Here is a 24,461-nt window from a genome sequence, read left to right on the forward strand (position 1 = left end):
AATAATTAGCACAAGATGTCATACCGCAGATAAAATACAAGTGCTGCTCTAATTACTTGATGTAAGGTGTCCACAAAATCCGGCGCCTTACAGTATCTGTCGATTTTGTTCCGTTAAGAGCTACGTGTTGAGTTCTTTCTGCAAGGAAGTGTTGCAGCCAGTCGCAAATCTGACCCGATACTCGGTAAGCTCGCATTTTTTCCACTAAACTACAGTGCGGGGATATGTCAGAAACATTCCTGAAGTAAAGGAACACGGCATCAACCTGAGCGCCATTGTCTGCAGCGCTGTGAATCTCGTGGAGGAACAGGGCGAGCTGAGTTTTGCAAGATATCTGTTTGCGTAATCCACGTTGATTTTTATGGACGAGATTTTCGTCCTCCAAAAAACACTTTCCATAATTCTAAAACAGATTTATGTCTACGATATAGGTCTACAATTATGTGCATCTATCCTACGGCCCTTCTTGAAAACACGAATGACCTGCGATTTTTCCGGTCGCTAGATACTGTTTGTTGCTCCAGCAATTTCCGAAAAACTGCCAGAACAAATGTCACAAGATCTAATGTAGTATTTCGGCCGTCTTTCAGTTATACGGAGTTCCGGTTCCAGTATGATCTCTGAGTGAGTGAATAAATGATTTAGAACCGCTTACTGACTTTACATAACACGGAAATCTCTTAGTGTTATTATTCAGAGCGGTTGACAAAATTTTACTTCCTAAGTCATTCAACACTTCTCTCATAGCTCTCCTCATGTTCATTTTCGTTTCGTTCAGCTTTTGTTTGTCAGCTAGCTTTAAACTGCTCTTAGATTTAGATCTATGTTAAGTGATTCGATACCGTCAGGTCTGTTTGTCACTAGGTGATAAAAGACGTTACCTTCACGAGTTGCTTCTCCATCTGCTGAAAGTAATTTTCGGACAAGACATTCTGAATAATGCCACACGAATCTGTGTCTCTAGTACCAGTTTTGCCAACCTATACCTGTCAAATTGAAGTCCCCACACTATAACAGGATGATCAGAAATATTGCTAATGGTATTCTGTACGTTCTCTCTGCACTAGATTTACACCCCCTCAATGGAAACTTTTTTTCAAGTGTAAAGGATCTCTTTTCTGACATTAAGAAAAGAAACAATGCTTTTGAGTATATCCCATTTGAATAAACGTATTTATGGCAATGTGAAACAAAAAACAAACACAAAAATATTTCATATGCATTCTTTATGGGAATATTTACGAAAGGGCATCTTAGTGGTATCAGAATGACCCAAACATGCTTGCGAATTCTACTGCGGTGTAAAATAAGGTAGCTGACTGGAAATACCGAACACAGGGTGTGGACTTCACCGCAGTCGATACAGAAATGAGTGCTGGAAATGTTAAGTAAGTGACTCGCGTAATTCGTTTTAAAATTCAAAATAAGAAAAAATCGGTGTAAATAAAGATAACGAGACAAGTAAGTCGGAATTTATGTGTGAACTCTTTAAAGAGGGTACCAGTTACTGCGTCGACTCAGCGAATCTTAGATATAAAGAAAATAGCACTGTACTGTGTACCGATATATAAAATATTACGTCAGTTACGCTGTTTCCGAGAGCTATACAATTGAGAGATAAGAAACATAAGTAAAACAGTATCCATACTTCATCTGAGTCATTCAGGTAGAACAGAAGTGGTCAGCGAAATTTGCTTATCTCACATAGTTTTGTCATAGCTTCACAGAAGTAAATCATATCCCTTGTGGCTGTAGCCGACCGGTGCGGCCGTGCGGTTCTAGGCGCTTCAGTCTGGAACCGCGCAACTGCTATGGTCGCAGGTTCGAATCCTCCATCGGGCATGGATGTGTGTGATGTCCTTAGGTTAGTTAGGTTTAAGTAGTTCTAAGTTCTAGGGGACTGATGACAGATGTTAAGTCCCATAGTGCTCAGAGCCATTTGATCCTTGTGGCTGTAGTTGGTGGCTCGTCCCGCTTTGGGACTGGTGATCCGCTGGCAGTGCGCGCTAGCCAGCAGCTACGCTATGTGAAGCAGTCACAGGGAAAAAAGCCTACATAGTACAAGAAAATCTTACCGCCGTTGGAGAGTCACGGACTATCTGGTTTTCTGCCAGCCAACGTATGAATATTTCCTTTCAGTTTCTTACAAAAGAAACACATCGCTCTTTTCAGAAGACGAAAAGTAATATATCCTACTTTGCTGTTGACAAACACGAAAATATTCAACGAAGGAAAACAGATCTTTCTCTCCACTTTTTAAACAAGTCTAAGAGTGCGATACGTGTATGGAAAACTTTGTAGTGCATCCAGCACTTTCTAATTAAAATTTCATAGAGTGTTCTGGAATGAAAATAATGTGTGAGGTACAAGTCATACGAGACATTGATGATGTCTGTTACAGGTCATAAAATTATTCTTCTTTTTTTTCATGACAGGGATAATGGAAGTGCCAAATTGGTAGGAGACACTAAGCGCTGCTTTCAAACGAAAGCATCATAAGATCTGTAATATTCACATTATTAAGCGCTTAGGAACATCATTTTTTTAGAGATGCCGGTGATGAAATATCTGGGCATTTCTGTAGCTCTAAATATTTTACAAATAATATTTCGTTATTTATAGAAATATAAGTTTCAATGTTATTGTAGAACACTTACTAAAATTTTAATGCTGCAGATAGCTCTGTATCAACCGCAGCCACTTACAAACAACCACTGATTGTTATGCATAAAGACTCACTAGTAGTGATCTCTTGTGTGCTATTTTCCTTGAATAACTTTTGTTTTCCTGTTTATACCTTTGATCAGTTGTACATATAATTATTAACAGTGGTATAGGAATCATTTCGGAAAGTTTGAACTGACACTCATTTTATGGCAAACAGTCCTTTTGTAACAACAACGACGCTGTACTATTGCACATATAAATAATTTTTTTTCTTCTGATTTTTCGATAAACTTGTGTAATTGATGTTCTGATTTCATTTATTTTTTGTTTCATGCCATTGTGTTAAGAAAACTGTAAACAAGTTTCAATGTGAATATTAATGTTTATGTCAAATGTCAAGTAATATTGTGATAGAATTGAAATGTAACAAATTTTGGAACTGTTGTAAGATTTTAAAATTGTAACTGTGCGTCTGGTCCATACGTAGGCAATGTGTTAGGATATGTAGAATGCAAAACCTCGGGTGAATACCCTGTCTGTAAGGGAGCGGTAAAAGGTGGATGGCAGGCGAGCGCGGGAAAATGCGCACGGGCACTACACGGTACAACGGGCTCAGCGGTGGTAGTTGGAGTTTGGCACTGGTTTGAGCAACACCTTCTGGAGCGAGGAGGCTCTCCTGGAAGACATAGCTTCACTGAGCCTCGAGTATGCCGTTCAATGCCCACACAGCATGGAAAAATTCCATAGGCACTAAATGGAAAAGGATTGCGACGCTAAGAAGAATTAAAGTGCCGATACATCAAGATCCATAGCTGTGGTTGTATGTGTGCTCTGTGCCTCGCCATCTCGCAGCCCGCCAACCGCCGCATCGATACTATCAGGTTGAAGCTTTTAGTACTGTATTCGTATGGATCAGAGAGTGAACTGTACAATAATAACCTAAATGTTACCAGAACTTTCCCATCACTTAATTATCCTCACAACTAACCTAGACAGAGTCTGTTCCAAATATTATGCAATCCGAGTGTAACGAAATGAAAAATTAAATTTTCTGTTAATAATAATTATTTGCAGGCCTAGCTATGTTAGAATGGTGTTTAAAGAAATGTTTTGTTAATGAACCAGTAAACGAATAACGAAGGTCTAACGAAGTTGGAAGATAACTTTAATATTGATATAGTAATGAAGTATAATTATATCGAGCCAGATATAAAGGTATTTAAATGAGCAGTAAATAAGATAAAAAGAGTAGTAACTTATATACCGGAAATCTTGAACGCATAATAAATTCGGTAATCATTTTTTTAATACAGTGATCGTAACAGTTTCAGGGTGCCCCCCCCCCTTTTTATTCATTTCAGTTCTGAAGTGTTCTAAATTGGTTTGACCAGCAAAAGTTAAAGTCAATATAAAAGTCAAAATTTATCAGTGTTTTATCTTTATCAAAACTGACATTTTGTGTGTGGCTCGAAAGTGCTATTTCTAGGGTAACCTATGCCCGATTTTAATCAGATTAATAGACAGTATAAAGTTTTGTAGTATACATTATAGTGTAGTGTTATGTATTCATGGTTTTTCCATATCAGTACAGAACGTGAAACTATCAGTTCAATCGATTTTCTGGTTCTAAAATTCTACTATATTATGCAGTGTTACTACTTGTTGTTTTGCATGAACATATACCAACTTGTACAGGGAAGAAACGCAGTTAATACCTAATTAGGCTGGCGACCGTATTATTATCAAATTGGTATCATCTTCAGTGTTGCTTTTGGTCCATCCTGACGTGTAATTGCATTTCGAACTTGCTTGACGGATCATTGTTATTACAGAGTGGGTGTAAGTCTGATTTGCCACCATTCAGGTACACGCGGTCGATATCTATACAAAAATCCTTTCTCATAAGGTGAACCCAACTCACTTACCATAGTACAGGCTTTAACGAGTACTGTGTCACGAGGAGGTTATACTTTGATAATCTGGAAGAAACATTATTGCTTCTTCATTGCATCAAAGTCAATGTCATATAGATTAGCAGTAATAAACACATTAAACGTTAACTATCTAAACTGCCTCGTGATGACTGGGTGTTGTGTGATGTCCTTAGGTTAGTTAGGTTTAAGTAGTTCTAAGTTCTAGGGGACTGATGACCATAGATGTTAAGGCCCATAGTGCTCAGAGCCATTTGAACCATTTGAACTACCTAAACTTTCCATATGAAATGGATAAAATTCTAAAAGCAAATGTTGATGAACTGCTGTTACATGTTGGTTTCTGTGGCATGTTGTCTCCCAGTTCCGAAAGAAATGGAAGAAGTAGAAAATTAAAAATTGACTGATAGAATCTTTTCATTAAGTTAACATCACTTCTCATGAAGTGTTCCTCAACAACTATCACTGTCTAAAGTAGCAAAGCACTCGCTTGCAATTTCCGTCTAGTGGGTAGTAGCTACATCTAAGAATATGTTCTTGTAGAGATGGCGCCCCTCCCAGTAGCCAACAGACGTCGCACGCTTAGCGCAAAGACGCCGGGACACGGGATGAGTTAGGACATGGTGCTCTACGAGTTTTGTGAAGTCATTTCCTGCTGTTCTACATCAGGAGCCATTTCGTCACGTGAAACTAAGTTCTGCAATATTTCGGTGGCGTGTCATGTAAAGGAAGCATGAACGCTGCGTATGTCGCAAGCAGTAAGCTTGAGGCCCGGAGAAACCAAGACGCCATATTGTACTTGCGTTCAGTAGAAGCCCATATTTTGTGGGTTTTATATTATATCTTAAATCCCATGAACGTATGCTGTTTTTAAGCACCAGCGCAGTGAATGTCTGGTGAGAGAGTCGTTATTGGTACGATTTGTATTAGTAAAACGATGTTAAACCTCATACTTGTGGTTAAAGAATTTTCGTATTTAGTTATTCTCGCGTTTTAAATCACTTGTTGTCAGATTAAGGCGTTCTAAGACAACAGCACATTGAAGATTCATGAAAAATATCTCGTTCCTCTTAGGATTTGTTATAATTAAATGTACATTAATAACAATTCGGCGGTTAAAGCCTGTAGAAGACAATAAGATGGAATCTAAAGTCGATGATAACGGAGCTACAGCCTAGCGTATAAAGGCACCATATTACGGAGCAGAGGTTAGGTCGGTATACGGCTCGAGTAGTGTTGTAACTGATTTTTTCCACCTTCCAAAAGTTTGTGGGACTTTCTAACGAAATTGCTAGGAACAACTTCTAGATGTTCTGTAAATATAAGTGTGTTCTATTTCGGGAGTGAGTTCTTTCGATTTGGTGAACCTATGTACGCTGATGTCCTTACTGGACCACATCGCTATCTTTCCTTTTTGTTTCTTTACATGTTCACAGTTACTACAATTTTCATTTATGTATAACACAGACAAAACAGCATGACTAGCATATGGACAATGAATGAAATGTGCTTTTGATAGATCTAACGTAGGAATTTTATGCGCGGCCATTCTGTATTGTTTTCCGGCAAAATAAAGCCGACAACTGCCGCTTGAAAGCGTGATAGCGCAAAATCACCTCAACCAGCAAGTTCCATGTGGCCATGTGCCGACGCCCCTGTGTCTCGTGACGCTGGATATCCCGTCTGCGTGCACGTCAATGTCAACTGCCTCGTCCCGTGTGCCGACGGCTTAAGCAGACATACCCATGAATTGCTACGCGCTCTGCAGCTGAACACTTGTTTATAGCTAACGTTATCCACTTACAGATAGTCAATTTCATTAACAATATGTCGTGCTAACTAGATATCCACTCAACGATATCATTTAGCAAAAAATCATATTTTGAGCCTACTTTGATAAGGGCTCAAAACTGATTTATGAAGGAAAATTTCACTAGAACGCCAGATGCTTCAGTTTCTGTGCGCATACTGACTGAGAGACGAAATTCTGAGCATCATCGCATTTCGAGCTTAAACAGCAGCTACATCTCCAGTGTTCCGTACGTTTCTACTTATCTCATGACAATAATCCTCAAACCAATTTTAGTCTGTCACAATTTTAATTCACTGTTACAGATAGAGACGATATTAACTGCATCGCTTTTAAGGTTAAGGAGGGGGAGAATGGTATAGGCCGTGTGTATGCGTAGAAATCTGCAAATTATTCTGGAGAGTTTGTATAGTAAGAAACAAGTTGGATATAGAGACGGCATCTCGACAATAAATACTGTTTTGTGGTAAGCCACACAGAGAGTTTCAAAAAGAAACCATTTAATAATAAGATATACCACACAGCTGCAAATGTTCCTAGAGTGACTGAGAGAACACGATCAATACGTGTTTCTCTGGTCGTTAAATACACTCCTGGAAATGGAAAAAAGAACACATTGACACCGGTGTGTCAGACCCACCATACTTGCTTCGGACACTGCGAGAGGGCTGTACAAGCAATGATCACACGCACGGCACAGCGGACACACCAGGAACCGCGGTGTTGGCCGTCGAATGGCGCTAGCTGCGCAGCATTTGTGCACCGCCGCCGTCAGTGTCAGCCAGTTTGCCGTGGCATACGGAGCTCCATCGCAGTCTTTAACACTGGTAGCATGCCGCGACAGCGTGGACGTGAACCGTATGTGCAGTTGACGGACTTTGAGCGAGGGCGTATAGTGGGCATGCGGGAGGCCGGGTGGACGTACCGCCGAATTGCTCAACACGTGGGGCGTGAGGTCTCCACAGTACATCGATGTTGTCGCCAGTGGTCGGCGGAAGGTGCACGTGCCCGTCGACCTGGGACCGGACCGCAGCGACGCACGGATGCACGCCAAGACCGTAGGATCCTACGCAGTGCCATAGGGGACCGCACCGCCACTTCCCAGCAAATTAGGGACACTGTTGCTCCTGGGGTATCGGCGAGGACCATTCGCAACCGTCTCCATGAAGCTGGGCTACGGTCCCGCACACCGTTAGGCCGTCTTCCGCTCACGCCCCAACATCGTGCAGCCCGCCTCCAGTGGTGTCGCGACAGGCGTGAATGGAGGGACGAATGGAGACGTGTCGTCTTCAGCGATGAGAGTCGCTTCTGCCTTGGTGCCAATTATGGTCGTATGCGTGTTTGGCGCCGTGCAGGTGAGCGCCACAATCAGGACTGCATACGACCGAGGCACACACGGCCAACACCCGGCATCATGGTGTGGGGAGCGATCTCCTACACTGGCCGTACACCACTGGTGATCGTCGAGGGGACACTGAATAGTGCACGGTACATCCAAACTGTCATCGAACCCATCGTTCTACCATTCCTAGACCGGCAAGGGAACTTGCTGTTCCAACAGGACAATGCACGTCCGCATGTATCCCGTGCCACCCAACGTGCTCTAGAAGGTGTAAGTCCACTACCCTGGCCAGCAAGATCTCCGGATCTGTCCCCCATTGAGCATGTTTGGGACTGGATGAAGCGTCGTCTCACGCGGTCTGCACGTCCAGCACGAACGCTGGTCCAACTGAGGCGCCAGGTGGAAATGGCATGGAAAGCCGTTCCACAGGACTACATCCAGCATCTCTACGATCGTCTCCATGGGAGAATAGCAGCCTGCATTGCTGCGAAAGGTGGATATACACTGTACTAGTGCCGACATTGTGCATGCTCTGTTGCCTGTGTCTATGTGCCTGTGGTTCTGTCAGTGTGATCATGTGATGTATCTGACCCCAGGAATGTGTCAATAAAGTTTCCCTTTCCTGGGACAATGAATTCACGGTGTTCTTATTTCAATTTCCAGGAGTGTTGTATGAAAGATAGCCTTGCTCATCCTCTGACATTAAATCTCAGCGTCCATTTCATCTAACTCACATGAAGTACGTCAACTAATTTAAGAAGAGGCAACTGACTACAAGGTGCTGTATAACTGTATAAATGTGACAACATAGGAACATGTACAGCTATTTACCAACTGATGAAAATAAACTGACCGAACTACTCCCTATTTATGGAGTTTCTTCGTTACACAACGATATTCTGTACTTAGCACTTAATGTGCCGTGTTCTGAATCTAGTAAGCTAGGTTTTGAACTACGCAGCTACCTCCACACAGAACGTGCAATGAGTACTGACAATCTCGTCTACCTCAATCTCCTCCATATGATAGCATCACAGTCCTCGTAGCATATAATGGAGATCTTTCAGATGTAGCAGAAAAGTGAAAACTGAGAATTAGTTAAATTTTTCGAGATTGCGATCAGCGGCAATGGTGATGGAGCTAAATAATAAGAAATCGAACTGCAGGAAAACCATTAACTGGCAGCTCATCGAACAATTTAAAATATACAACTATCTAGGAGCGACTCTGTTAAATGCTATCATATAAATCCCACTTGGAAGGATGAAGCCAGTAACTGAAAGCTATAATTCTGTTTTGGTGAATCTGGTAGTACGTCATGAAGTTTTGATGTGGATACCTCAGGCGCTAGTATATCACAACGTCCAAATTGGATGCGAAACTACTGGAAGATGGAAGACTGGGGTTTAGCGGGCCGATGCGATGACCACGAAGTTCTTAGAGACAGAGATGGAGATCGGATGGAGGAAGGTTGAGAAAGGAAATTGTCCTTTTCAAAGCAATCATCCTGGCATTTTATTTAAGTGTGCTTAGAAGACAACTCAGCGACTCGAGGCACTGGAAAAGATCGAAAGGGGGTTTAGACCCTCATAATTCACTCGGCACTTTGGGTATGTACGTAATAGACAAACAGAGAGAATAAGAATATCTCGAAAATAGCCAACTGTTCACACTGGAATATGGTGGCCATTTACTTCATCCCGTTGCTTAGAATACATTGCTCTACGTGACCTGTGTTGGTTCGTCTTGCGCGACTATCTTTGTGCTGACTCGCGGCGGGACAACAGTAATGTTCCGCAGAGTTCTTTACACTAACGACCAGGCACAGTTTGGCAAGTTTTTTTCTTTAACACTCGTGATGCAAATTCGGAGTCAAGCAGAATCAGATCTAGATAGTGTCACGTGCCGCTTTAATTGGTGAAATCGTGCGAGTTTCTTGTTCATAGGGATTGGTTTTATAATTTTCTGCACTAACTTCATTCTTCTTCCAATGTTTTTTTTTTTCCACGCGGACCAAATTTATTAATTTCTTATGTTTTGCCTAACCCATAACTCTGTGTTTTGCGAATGGTTTTGAGTTTTGAAACCCATGGACGACGATACCACTCACTCTTCCTGTATCTCTTCCCGTATAACGCTTACACAGTTTCTCTCAGCGTGAAGCAAGGCACTTACTTGCCCTAGTAGCTTTAGTGGAATTTTCTTTTACAGTGTTGTGAAAATGATATTCTCTATTTGTGAAACTGAAGCCCATTTGTACGAACAGTAGGCACAATTATTTTGTTTCCCCTTGTACTAATGCTTCATGAGTAACGTACATTGTTACCCACGTATATCTCCAATGCCAGTGAACTTCCGCATTCCTCTGATGCATTTGGTATAGTGTTATATTGCCTGTCTACCTTGTAAGTTACACATTATTGTAAAATGTTACCGACTAGATATAGAAAAAGTAAAACAGATCTTGTCTAGTTGCGAATGATTTTCCCCGGCATTTCTTCCACTTTGCCTCACTTAGCATCTACCCCATTCTTTTATAAGCTTACAACATTCAGTGCTATGCATTTGATACTTTGTAACTACTTTTTCCTCTCCAGATATCTTACATTGGTAGGTAAGTTTATCAATAGCAGGCATTGCCTGCAGGGGAGCGGCTGTTAAATCAAAGTTTTTTAAAACAGTTACAAGTTGCACTTAGTATTTTTTTCACCAGCTTCGCTCTTCAAATGAACACCGGTGACTTGTGGCTGTTTTAAATAACTTCGTGAACGTAATAATTTTGCTCACCTGTAGTTTTCTGCCCCACAAGGTACGTAAGTGAGCAGAGCCTCTAAGGTCAAGATGTAGTATACTTCCTTGAGTCTATATCAAGTCAACTCTCGTTGTTGTTGTCGTTGTGGTCTTCAGTCCTGAGACTGGTTTGGTGCAGCTCTCCATGCTACTCTATCCTGTGCAAGATTCTTCATCTCCCAGTACCTACTGCAACCTACATCCTTCTGAATCTGAATCTCTTGGTCTCCCCCTACGATTTTTACCCTCCACGCTGCCCTCCAATACTAAATTGGTGATCCCTTGATGCCTCAGAACATGTTCTACCAACCGATCTCTTCTTCTGGTCAAGTTGTGCCACAAACTTCTCTTCTCCCCAATCCTGTTCAATACTTTCTCATTAGTTATGTGATCTACCCATCTAATCTTCAGCATTCTTCTGTAGCACCACATTTCGAAAGCTTCTATTCTCTTCTTGTCCAAACTATTTACCGTCCATGTTTCACTTCCATACATGGCTACACTCAATACAAATACTTTCAGAAATGACTTCCTGACACTTAAATCTATACTCGATGTTAACAAATTTCTCTTCTTCAGAAACGCTTTCCTTGCCATTGCCAGTCTACATTTTATATCCTCTCTACTTCGACCATCATCAGTTATTTTGCTCCCCAAATAGCAAAACTCCTTTACTACTTTAAGTGTCTCATTTCCTAATCTAATACCCACAACATCACCCGACCTAATTCGACTACATTCCATTATTCTCGTTTTATTTTTGTTGATGTTCATCTTATATCCTCCCTTCAAGACACCATCCATTCCGTTCAACTGCTCTTCCAAGTCCTTTGCTGTCTCTGACAGAATTACAATGTCATCGGCGAACCTCAAAGTTTTTATTTCTTCTCCATGGATTTTAATACCTACCCCGAATTTTTCTTTTGTTTCCTTTACTGCTTGCTCAATATACAGATTGAATAACATCGGGGAGAGGCTACAACCCTGTCTTACTCCCTTCCCAACCACTGCTTCCCTTTCATGTCCCTCGACTGTTATAACTGCCATCTGGTTTCTGTACAAATTGTAAATAGCCTTTCGCTCCCTGTATTTTACCCCTGCCACCTTCAGAATTTGAAAGAGAGTATTCCAGTCAACATTGTCAAAAGCTTTCTCTAAGTCTACAAATGCTAGAAACGTAGGTTTGCCTTTCCCTAATCTTTCTTCTAAGATAAGTCGTAAGGTCAGTATTGCCTCACGTGTTCCAGTATTTCTACGGAATCCAAACTGATCTTCCCCGAGGTCGGCTTCTACTAGTTTTTCCATTCGTCTGTAAAGAATTCGTGTTAGTATTTTGCAGCTGTGACTTATTAAACTGATTGTTCGGTAATTTTCACATCTGTCAACACCTGCTTTCTTTGGGATTGGAATTATTATATTCTTCTTGAAGTCTGAAGGTATTTCGCCTGTTTCATACATCTTGCTCACCAGATGGTAGAGTTTTGTCAGGACTGGCTCTCCCAAGGCCATCAGTAGTTCCAATGGAATGTTGTTTACTCCGGGGGCCTTGTTTCGACCCAGGGCTTTCAGTGCTCTGTCAAACTCTTCACGCAGTATCGTATCTCCCATTTCATCTTCATCTACATCCTCTTCCATTTCCATAATATTGTCCTCAAGTGCATCGCCCTTGTATAGACCCTCTATATACTCCTTCCATCTTTCTGCTTTCCCTTCTTTGCTTAGAACTGGGTTTCCATCTGAGCTCTTGATGTTCATACAAGTGGTTCTCTTATCTCCAAAAGTCTCTTTAATTTTCCTGTAGGCAGTATCTATCTTACCCCTAGTGAGATATGCCTCTACATCCTTACATTTGTCCTCTAGCCATGCCTGCTTAGCCATTTCGCACTTCCTGTCAATCTCATTTTTGAGACGTTTGTATTCCTTTTTGCCTGCTTCATTTACTGCATTTTTATATTTTCTCCTTTCATCAATTAAATTCAATATTTCTTCTGTTACCCAAGGATTTCTGCTAGCCCTCGTCTTTTTACCTACTTGATCCTCTGCTGCCTTCACTACTTCATCCCTCAAAGCTACCCATTCTTCTTCTACTGTATTTCTTTCCCCCATTCCTGTCAATTGTTCCCTTATGCTCTTCCTGAAACTCTGTACAACCTCTGGTTCTTTCAGTTTATCCAGGTCCCATCTCCTTGAATTCCCACCTTTTTGCAGTTTCTTCAGTTTTAATCTACAGGTAATAACCAATAGATTGTGGTCAGAGTCCACATCTGCCTCTGGATATGTCTTACAATTTAAAACCTGGTTCCTAAATCTCTGTCTTACCATTATATAATCTATCTGATACCTTTTAGTGTCTCCAGGGTTCTTCCATGTATACAACCTTCTATCATGATTCTTAAACCAAGTGTTAGCTATGATTAAGTTGTGCTCTGTACAAAATTCTAACTCTCGTAAAACGCTTAATTAATATGCTTCAGTCTGCAGTCAGTAGTGTATCCTCTGTTACTAGCTTTTCAATATATTCAAATAGGTTTACATGTCACACGGACTGAACTCACATGTGCTTTACATTTACTTGGGTAACTGATATAAGGAAGAATCCAATTACACTTTTGTTCTCAAATTCAATGCTATAGATTTTCAGAGTCACATCTTTTCAATTGTCTTGCCCTTCCAGGGTATTAAAGTTAGCAATTCAGCAATACCGAAATTGTATCTTACAATTCGCATGTTGTACCAAAATATTACAAAACATGGCATATAATGATACCCTGCAAAATATCGAAATCTTATAAGCGTGAGGCATAGGCAATGCAGATTTCTGTAATTGGAGAGTTATGAATCGTTGGAGACTTTCACTCAAGGCAGAAGATTTAGGGTACAATCAGACCCATTAGTTAAGATGACAGCTTCTCACATCAATTTAAAACAATGGGTGCGGCTGAATCGAGAGAGCACGGGAATGGTCCAATGTAGAAGGATGATACTTTGTGGTTTATAAAACGCTATATGGATGTCGGAAAGGACAATCCATGAATGTGCAATATGTAGAAACGAGACCGAGATCTAACAGGGTTAGACTGAGCAACAACTACAACATAAACAGAGAAATGACACATAGCAGTGGACTGAGCGTCTGTCCAAGATCTGACTCGTAATACACGTCGTGATGTAGTTGCAGAGTGTGCGATTAGATGCAGGTGTGTCAGAATATTTGGACAAATCATCTGCTCTTAGTGGGCTGCTGCCGCGGCGCCTTACCGAACAGCAGCAGCAACTTCAGTGAATGGTGACCACGTATTCCTCTGCCCATATTGATGTTTGTCGGGTTCATGGTGTCCATACTGATCACCTGAAATGTGAGTTGAGGATTTGGAAAGATGCTGTATCCACTGATGCGTGTCTATTTTTCTGTACGTTTTGTAAGTTTCACGCAATCGCCTTCTGAGACCACGAAGGTACTTACAAATTACCTTTCAATATAGTAGCGTGTAACTTGAGAGTTAACCTTTTTATTCTGTTTTATATAATGTTGTCTGCATGTTATGAGATGGCTGTGTACTGTTGTGATTCAATCACCTGGTCGTAACGTAGTCTGTTGCCATGTCAGTGGCGACTGAGATAAAAGGACAGTCGCTACCAGAGATAGATAATGGAGCTGAATACAAAGTATCGTCACTGCTTTCCAAGAGATGCGGCTCTACACTACCAGTAATCATACTGTATGGTAGCACTGAAAATGGAACAGGTATGGCTGGTTCGGACCAATAGAAGACCTGGACTTTCACAGCCGTTACTAAACAGTTTGACACATGACGCGCACACACACGCGCGCGCGCACACACACACACACACATAAAACTCGAGCCTAAAGGTTTTGGCAGCAGTGCAGAGAACTAACAACATTTCAAAATATAAGGGTCAGTCAAATGAAAACCAACAGATGGGAAAAAATAGTAAGTGAGCTATATAAAATGCCGTACTTTTTCGTCAGTAGCGATTCACGAAAAGAACGCCTCCTTTCCTCCAGAGACTCCCACTCGAGCTCCTGAAGCATTTCCGTAACACTCGCGTGGTGATCAAACCTACCAGTAACAAATCTAGCAGCCCGCCTCTGAATTGCTTCTATGTTCTCCCTCAATCCGACCTGATAGGGATCCCAAACGCTCGAGCAGTACTCAAGAATAGGTCGTATTAGTGTTTTATAAGCGGTCTCCTTTACAGATGAACCACATCTTCCCAAAATTCTACCAATGAACCGAAGACGACTATCCGCCTTCCCCACAACTGCCATTACACGCTTGTCCCACTTCATATCGCTCTGCAATGTTACGCCCAAATATTTAATCGACGTGACTGTGTCAAGCGCTACACTACTAATGGAGCATTCAAACATTACCGGGTTCTTTTTCCTATTCATCTGAATTAGTTTACATTTATCTGTATTTAAGGTTAGCTGCCATTCTTTACACCAGTCACAAATCCTGTCCAAGTCATCTTGTATCCTCCTACAGTCACTCAACGACGACACCTTCCCGTACACCACAGCATCATCAGCAAACAGCCGCACATTGCTATCCACCCTATCCAAAAGATCATTTATGTAAATAGAAAACAACAGCGGACCTACCACACTTCCCTGGGGCACTCCAGATGATACCCCCACCTCCGATGAACACTCACCATCGAGGACAACGTACTGGGTTCTATTACTTAAGAAGTCTTCGAGCTACTTACATATGTGGGAATCAATCCATATGCTCGTACCTTAGTTAGGAGTCTGCAGTGGGGCACCGAGTCAAACGCTTTCAGGAAGTCAAGGAATATGGCTGATACCCTTCATCCATGGTTCGCAAGATATCATGTGAAAAATGGTCGAGTTGCGTTTCGCAGGAGCGACGCTTTCTAAAGCCGTGCTGATGCATGACAGCAACTTCTCTGTCTCAAGGAAATTCATTGTATTCGAACTGAGAATATGTTCCAGAATTCTGAGGATTCGTCCTTCTACCCTTCTTATATACAGGCGTCACCTGCGCCTTTTTCCAGTCGCTCGGGACTTTACGTTGGGCAAGAGATTCGCGATAAATGCAAGCTAAATGGCTCTGAGCACTATTCGACTTAACAGCTATGGTCATCAGTCCCATAGAACTTAGAACTACTTAAACCTAACTAACCTAAGGACATCACACAACACCCAGTCATAAATGCAAGCTAAGTAAGGAGCCAATGCAGTAGGGTACTCTCTGTAAAACCGAATTGGAATCCCATCAGGACCTGGCGATTTATTTATTTTCAATCCATTCAGCTGCTTCACAACCCCAGAGATGTCTATTACTATGTCCTCCATACGGGAATCTGCACGAGACACAAACGGCGGTATGTTTGTACGATCCACCTGGGTGAAAGATGTCTCAAATGCTAAATTTAAAATTTCAGCTTTCGTTTTGCTGTCTTCCGTTTCCAGGCCAGACTGATCAGTGAGTGACTGGATGGAGGCCTTCGACCCGCTTTCCGATTTTACGTAAGACCAGAATTTCCTTGGGTTTTCAGCAAGATCTTTTGCTAAGGTATGACAGTGGTAGTGGTTGTATGCTTCGCGCATCGCTCTTTTTACAGCAGCACGAATCTCTACTAACTTTTTGCCTGTCCTCATTATCCCGATCTTTCTTGTACCGCGAGTGCAACTGTCTTTGCTTCCTGAGCATTCTCCGAATTGCGCTGTTAAACCACGGTGGGTCTTTTCCATCCGTAACCCACTTTTACGGCACACACTTCTCCAATGCGTGATTTACAATGTGTTTACAATTTGCCCATAATTCTTCCACGTCCATTGTACCGGAAGTAAATGAAGTCGATTCATTTACTAACGGGTTTCAGTGACACCGCGACGAGCTGCCCGATGATGGCCAACCTGCTACCTACTTCCTGACTTCAACATCGAGGCAACTGCACCTGGTGTGCGTACCACAGTCGTGGTTGTACTTGCTGTCTACTGGCTCATCGCGAACGAAAAGACCATATGCAGCCATCCCTTCTGCTCCTCTGGGTAATCGCGGTTGGTCTAAAAGCTGTTATCTTCGTACCGAGCAGCTGAGGCGCGTCCTCGCAGCGTTCCGTCCGAATCGTGAATGTATGTTGCTGTCTTGAACGATCCGTGGTGGGTGACCAGGGCTTCTCTGCACGACAACAGGCTTTCTGCACCACAGTCGACAGACTCCAACTGAGGGCACGTCGGAGCTGTTATCGAGAGCGCTGCGGCGGAAGCAGATCTAGGTTACTGCAGCGCGTCTGTCGGGCGGCTCTTGCCTCGCCCGCCACCGTCTCCAGCACAGCGCGTGGCCGGGCCACAGGGCTCAGCGGAGAAGTCACGATGCGCTGAAGAGGCTCAGCAATCCCTTGAGGCATGAGCGCCGGCGCCCAGCTGCCGCCTGCAGTACTGAAGAAGCTAAATATTTGTGAACTTTACTCAAACAGTGAATATATTTACAAATAACGCTGTAGCACTGACGCCTCTGGCCGTGCACAGGATCTCTCACCCTCACACTTTGCTCGACGTCCTGATGAAAACAGGACCCCAGATCCACGTCGTAGGATAGGAATTGGTCGTGGTGCGTAGTGGTAGAGTTCCGTGCAGTAAATCATTTTCAGTATCTGAAGGGTGGAACAATACTACAACACATGTTGAGTAGGTGGATGTGTACCCAACGATGCATCATCGTATTATGACACTGTTCCTTCGATAAAAATAACTTTGGCATTGGCTTTTCAGTGAGTCGAGTGGTATGGGTCGAGCATTGATTGAAGCTGTTTCTTGGTTTCCTAGTGTTCACAGTGTTATCTACTCTGCAGACACTAACAGAACAGTACCAGGCGGCAATAGCCTGTAAATAGAAATAAAATTATCTTGGTTACTAGGCCACGATAATGCGATACACTGAAATACATAACGTGGCCTAATACCTAAATTATGTTGTAGCAACTGGAGTTCATCACCCGGTCGTAATGGAGCGCTACAGCTGTTGTCACGCCAATGGCGACTGAGATAAAAGGAATGAACTGTGGCCTAACACCTTTTCCCTATCACACTGCAAGAGAATCACTCACCTGCTGACCTGCTGTCGCGTGACCACATAGGCATCCATGATCATTGCCTGCTTGCAGAGGATGATTGTTTAGTTCGATGATATAACTCACAAAAAGGGAAAGGAGAAAGCTGCAATAAACAAAAGGCCTTAAGAACTGTTAAACACCGAAGTATGTTGGAAATGCAAAAGACAAAAAGAAACAGTCCTGTCACAGGCTACTACTTTTCTAATAGCTTTTACCAATAATTTGGCGAGCTGCCTTCCTTCTGTAAGTCAGGTAGTGCAAGTTACAAATAAATGAAAACTTCAATAAAACAAATGAAACAGAAAACTGATATCTAGAGACCTCGGAAATGAGCAATGCAAGCAACGGAACTCGACTGCGTTAGCAGAAACAGGGTCGACACGTTAAAGCTTACCGAATTATGGAGTGTCCGAATAAGAGCACCACTTTCGGTGTGTTGCACTCTGGCAGCTGCTATAGATGCTACCAGCTCCCGACCGCCTATCATGTTACCTGACTGATGTGTACTACAGAAACGTTTCTGCTTCCAAAGTAAGGGAGAGACAACTGTGTTCTAAGGTGGCAGTAAATCCCACGTTGCAATTTTTCACGGAGAGACACATCCTACATCTGAAAGCGACTGCACACAGTTGCGGCCCGGAGGTCAGGTCTCCGAGCTTTTGTTACTTGGGGCGCCACCCCACGGTAAGCTTCCCTAACGGGCGAAATGATGGCCGATGCCAACTTAACTTTGGGAGTAAGAGCCAACAATCTCTGAAGCCCCAGAACGACGGTATGGCTCGGAGTTAGAAGTTTAGGTTACCGATAGTTTCTGGTTGCAAATTCTTGAAACATCGTGGAGTGTAGTGCCTACGCGCCAGCCGCTCTACGAACATGTTTGAAAGTAACTTGCTATTTTGAGCTATTTTAATATTAATTGAATGGTGAACGGGAAAAATGTTTAGAATCATCCAGCGGATAGACCGCCACGCAGGCATGACATCGATAGTATTTGTTGCCCGGAGATAATTAGTTTTGATTGACTTTTTTCACGCAATTGATAAGTGCATGGTTGTTCCCAGCAAACTCGTCATCTCGTCAGCATCATGAATTTTAAATAGAATTTTCTTTATTAATTTTATTTCGTTCCCTCTCTTTGTTTTCTGGTGCTGGAAAATGCAGTCTGGGTGGCGTCGCCACGTGGTCTGCCTGCCTACTAAAAGTCTATGAGTGACAATTTCATGCAAATTACCCTTAGCGTTGGAAGCCCAAGAGTTTATATTAACCCGTAATTACATTTTTTTTTTTTTTTGTACACGTGCGACTATCGACCGCATGGAAGAACGGAGTGCCAAACCACATCTCTCTGAAAATTTCAGATTCAGTATAGACATACAGGCATAACAATTACAGTGAAAAATGTGGTAATCGTGGGATCTGTTAAACGTTCTAGCTGTGTCAAGTGACCCAGATCGCTTTTTGCACCTATCCATCAGGAACAAGTACTCGGTGTATAACTGCGACCCGGAGACCAAAGATCGAAGAAAGCACTGGAAAAAATGTGGATTCACCACAGGAAAAAACATCGAACAAAGGTGACGCCGAGTAATTTTTTTTTTTTTACTGACATTGTGTGGTGTTAACAGTTTTATAAGAGGGCCAGTCTACTGAAATTATGAAATCACCTTAAGACGTTACGTGAGGTTGTCAAGGGGAGCGTTGTAGGAAACTGTCGAAGGGGGTGTCCTTTCTCTCTCTCTCTCTCTCTCTCTTTCTTTCTTTCTTCTCAGATGTTGCTGCCTGGCTATATCAAATACTGCCCCCATTCCGGTATTCCGCTTGCCCCAGAGGTTTTCTCCTCTTCCTTTGGATGAGGTAACATTTGCTTGGTCGTAGGCATTACTAGAGTGATGATGAATTGATTTTCATAATGGAACGAATCTTGAACAGCCGAAATGCATGAATGTTCCAAGTCTTCCACCACTGAGAAAGCTGTGGCTCATTGATAGGTGAATATGCAGAGAGGGAGTTACACCGTCGGCTAGTTTCGTGGTAGTAATTTGACTTTTCGAAGTGATGATTAAAACTTAGCGATTATCCCTCAAGTGTACATTCCGAGCTCAGTCACATTAATGTGACACCACCTATGTCCGATGTCAACGTCCAATAACCACTCACAGATGGCAAATGCCAGCACTACCTGTGTAGAGTATATAAACTGTGTCGGGGACGCGGCTGACACTGCAGTCGTTGCCGCAATGCGGAAACTGAGCGATGTAGCTGAAGTCTAAAAGCGCATGATCATTGGCTTTTGGGCCAAGGGAGGAACCATTTCCGAAGCGGCTAACTTTGTAAACTGTTGGCGTGCCACCCTGGTTAAAGTACAACGTGCATGTAAAAAGGGCGCTTTTCAAAACGGGAGGCGAGGCGACTGTGGGAGTGCAATCTTTCCTATGCTGCATCAGATCTAAAATTACTCTATGCCTCTGCAGTAACCACTGTGGCAGGTGGCTAAAACTCTGGATTTGAAGTCCTATGTGCTTCATAACAAGTGGCTCCAGCATATGCCATATGCGCATCCCAAACGGCCTTGTTGCTCGTGGGTGTTTGGAGAAAAGGCATTCCAGAGGCGGACTAGCAGCAGTGTGGTATACTAGTGAAGTGGGAGCTGTGAAGAACCTATATGCCAGACACACCATGAGGAGTTGCTGCCAAATGGTGGGTGGCGGTTCCCCAGCCTGTCAGCACGGAGACTGGATATGGGGCTGGTCCTAAAAAGGCCTGTGGACAGCCCGACACCCTCATGGTCGATAGCGTAACAAGGCCTCGCTGACCCATACATTGTGCACCCATAGTCTAGCCGCGAGTGGTCGAGTGGTGCCCTGTCTGCTCCCTCAGACCTTTGACTAACGCACTTTAAGATATTCAGTATCTTCCGGATTCGGGCTTTCATACCTCTCAGGTATGGTAAACACGACAGTTTGAAGTCAAAATTAGCCACAGGAAGTTCACTGGGTCTTTAGAGTGTGTCCCTCATATACAAGTAAGGTAAATTAAGAATACGTCAAAAACATTTACAATGAACACACACACACACACACACACACACACACACACACACATACAGACACTTATCTGCAGGAAACTGAAAAGCCATCTTCGCCGCCCACTCCTCTGACCTCCGCACTGCAAGTTGTAACTGACAGGTCGCTGTTGCAACTCTGGAGGAGGAACAGAAAACAGAAAAATCTTCCACAAATAAGGCGCACTGCACAAGACTTATTACCGTAGACGTGATACTGGTTATGTCTATGACGAAGAGGGGTAACACTTAAAACACTGCCCTGAAGAACATCACTCTCCTGCTCAAATCGATCTGACAATTGTTACCAGTTCGGAACCTAAAAAACCACCTAGACAGGAAAGACTGGTTGCAGGCGGGGAAATGGCAACGAAAGCCCCATTGATGCAGTTGCACGAGAATGCTGAGTTTGCAGGTAGTGTTCTACGTCTTATTGATATCAAAGAATATGCCAGTATATTGACGTTTACGTTGGAAAGCGTGCTCAATAGCTGCTGCTAACACGATCAGGTTGTCGGCACTGAGCTGAAATCTCTTGGAATCAAACTAAGCGTCTAAGGAATTGCCAGGTCTCTCAACAACCATACCAGACGATGGTTAACGATTCACTCCAGACGAATCCTCGAATGTGTTCTTTAAGGAAGCGGATGAAAAACTAATGGGGCCCAGCTGGGACCATATAGACAACAATCGATTACAGCGCACGCAAGGCGTCCGATTGTTGCAGACGCCACGTGCTAGTGTGTGGTCTGATATTGTCATGCTGTAGAAGTGGATGCTCCATGTGCGAATGATCTAGCAGCAGCACAGAAATGGGTGGGAATATCTGTGTTGAGGATGCACGGCCCCTGAGATGTTTTGAGGCTCTCCAAAATTCGACGCCGAGGGCACTTCAGAGGTCGGGACGCACAAAAAAGATGGTAACTGAAGTCTCCTGGTAGGAGAAACGGTAGGAGAAGTTTTTTCATAAGATTTGTGAAAGGCTCATAGTCTATTGCGTCTTGCAGAGGTAGATACAGTGAACAAACAATGATCATCTGATACGTTTGAATGTCAAAAGAAACTGCTTGCAGGTCAGCAGGGGGAGAGTAGAGGAGTGATCTGCATTATTGACACAAATGTGGCCTGTCCTGAATCCACCGATATTTCACTGTAGGAGGGGAGCCATCTATTAGAGGGGTAGCACGTTCCTCCTGATTTTCCGTCATGGAGGTGTACTCGTAATGGGTGGACGCTCAGTCTTGGTGCGAGATGATTATCCCAGTCCGACTTCAAGGTCCATGTCTCTGAAGAAGATTAGAGAGAGACGTCAGAGAGGATGACGTCTCTGTAAGTGCGTTATTTTTCGAGGTTTTTTTTTTAATCTGAGGCTGCTTTGGAGTGACGACCGCGGAAAAGAAAGGAGAAGCACTGGACGGTGGACTAGACTTGGTCTTTGTAGGGGCAGGAAGTTCCACAATGTGAGCAACTACGGTCTTTTCTGAAGTTCTGGGTGGAGAAGGGGCTCCGAAATGACTGCAGCAGCGCAAGTGCATTGACAAGCGCAGGTATTCGTGCTGACACTAGCAACATCCGTTTATGTAGATGCATCAGTTTTCTGCACAGGCTGTTTAACAACTGAAGCAAAGGATGTGGTGAATGTTGGGAGCATCTTGGCTTTATATATCTTTTGGGCCTCCTTACACGGTTATGTGTCAAAACGTTATCACCACCTTCTTAATAACTTGTTTGTCTGTCGTTGGAATGAAATGCATAACTGATTTGCGTATCAGGGTTCCGACAGTTTGTTGGTAGGTTTGTGGAAGTGTGAGGCATGAGACGTCTACGCACATGTCAAGTTCAAATGGCTCTGAGGGCTATGGGACTTAACGTCTGAGGTCATCAGTCCCCTAGAATTTAGAACTACTTAAACCTAACTAACCGAAGGACATCACACACACCCATTCCCGAGGCAGGATTCGAACCTGCGACCGTAACGGTTCCGCGGTTCCAGACTGAAGCGCTTAGAACCGGTCAGGCACAACGGCCAGCACAGGTCAAGTAATTCTCATAAACAATGGGCCGCTGATTTGCGTACGCGGTGATGGCACTCGATAGTGACCCAGATGGATTCCACAGGATTTACATCACGCAAATTTAGTCGCCGATACATCAACGAGAGTTCACTATAATGCTCCTCAAATCACTGCAGCACTGTTCAGTTCCGCGACCTAGACGATTATACTGCTGAAACATGATATCGGCGTAGTGGAAAACATCAAGCATGAACGGATGCAGGTGGTTCGCAGCTGGAAGCGCGTCTTTGGTTGCTACCACAGGTCCCATACAGGCGCAGGTGAATATCCCCCACAGCATAACACTGCTCTAACCAACCTGCGTCCGTAGTGCGCTGCACGTTTCGAGCTGCCTTTCACTTCGATGACGGCGTTTGTGGTGACTACCAGCGACCTAGTGTAGCAAAAATTTAATTCACTTTAAGAGCCAACACGTTTCGACGGTCGAATTTCGATGGTCCCCTGCCCACTGCAGTCGTAATTGACGATGTCGTTGGGTCAACAGGTGAACACTGAAGGGTGTTCCATGTTCAACAATGTACGATGATGGGTGTGCTGTGAAAAACTTGTGCCTGCACCAGCACTGTGCTCTTTCGGCAGACATGTCACAAATCACCATCTATCCAACTTAACAGATCGGACAAGTCCCCGAACCCCACATTCTGTGAAGGATCATGGATGTCCGACCATTTAACGCCTAGTGGTAGATTCACTGTGCTGCCTCCTTCCGTAGATGCTCATGACAGTATCACGTGAACATTCGATCAGCTCCGCCGTTTTCGAGAAACTCTTTCACAGGCTCTACGTAATAATCTGCCCTTTGTAATCGCTTATCTCAATGGATTTCCCCATTTGCAACACATATCTTCGCTAGTGAGATCTCTCACCCATGTCTGCTCCGCTTACATATTTTTGTTACCCTCAAAGCCACCAGACTGCATCCAACTTACCGGTGGGCAATGGTCACAATATTTTGGCTTATGAGTGTATGGAATGCGCATGGTAGTCTTTCTTCATGAAATACGTTGCAGTCCCGTCTCCAGACAGGATGAGCACTAGAACAAATCACCAACTTTGGTGGGTGGCCTTAGCACATTTGCCACAAGTTGCTTCTCTGTCACACTCAAGAGCAGTATGTCCAAAGTGCTAGCATCTGAAACAACGCATTGCGTTAGGGACATAAGACCGCGCACTGAGGTGCTGAACGTCAGGATAAAGAACTGGGATATGACAAGATCGCCATCCACCCTGTTCATTATATTCTGCACATCATGTATTCCTTCTTGGGCCCACTCAATTTTCAGTTCATCTTTGGGAATGTCCACCACATCCTACAGGTCATAACATCTTTGCTGTAATCCAACGTGGTGTGGAGCTCAGTTTCAATGGCATTTAGCTTTTTATAGGTTCGTTGCTTGCTAGGATTTAACGGTTTCGACTAATAGCGTCCCATTTCGTAACCGCTTGACCATTTCTATGTCCCTGTGTTGCCCTGTATACCCTTCTTAATGTAAAAAGGGAGACTTTCTCAAAGGTTCCCTCTCGTCTTTTAACTATCAAAAATCTATTTTATCCTGCAGCATGCTTTCTGTTGCTAAATACAACGTCCCACGAGACCTCTTGAGAGATTGGGGATGCGGGTTGACGGTATCTTCTATATTAGGGCCAAATTTTGTACGAGGAAATGAGTTCTAGGGTC

The sequence above is a fragment of the Schistocerca cancellata genome, chromosome 1, assembly GCF_023864275.1.
Source record: "Schistocerca cancellata isolate TAMUIC-IGC-003103 chromosome 1, iqSchCanc2.1, whole genome shotgun sequence".
Lineage (NCBI taxonomy): Eukaryota > Metazoa > Arthropoda > Insecta > Orthoptera > Acrididae > Schistocerca > Schistocerca cancellata.